Source organism: Eurypyga helias, unplaced genomic scaffold (assembly GCF_000690775.1).
Source record: "Eurypyga helias isolate BGI_N326 unplaced genomic scaffold, ASM69077v1 scaffold43760, whole genome shotgun sequence".
Classification (NCBI taxonomy): domain Eukaryota; kingdom Metazoa; phylum Chordata; class Aves; order Eurypygiformes; family Eurypygidae; genus Eurypyga; species Eurypyga helias.
Window position 1 is genome coordinate 35252 of NW_010225816.1, and position 205 is coordinate 35456.

Consider the following 205-nt stretch of genomic DNA (forward strand, 5'->3'; position numbering starts at 1 on the left):
GGACCGCCCTTGGTCCGGGACTGCTGCCTTGCCTGACCTAGTCCATGGAATCAGGGCGAGATCCCAATTAAAGCCGGCCTCCCGCCCGCGCCCGCCGCCCGGGGTGGTTCAGCACCCAGCGAGGGGACAGCTCCGGGGCGCGGAAACCTGCGCGGGCAGCCGCGGGAGCGGGGGTGAGGGCTGGAGCTTTGTGGCTTTTTTTCTC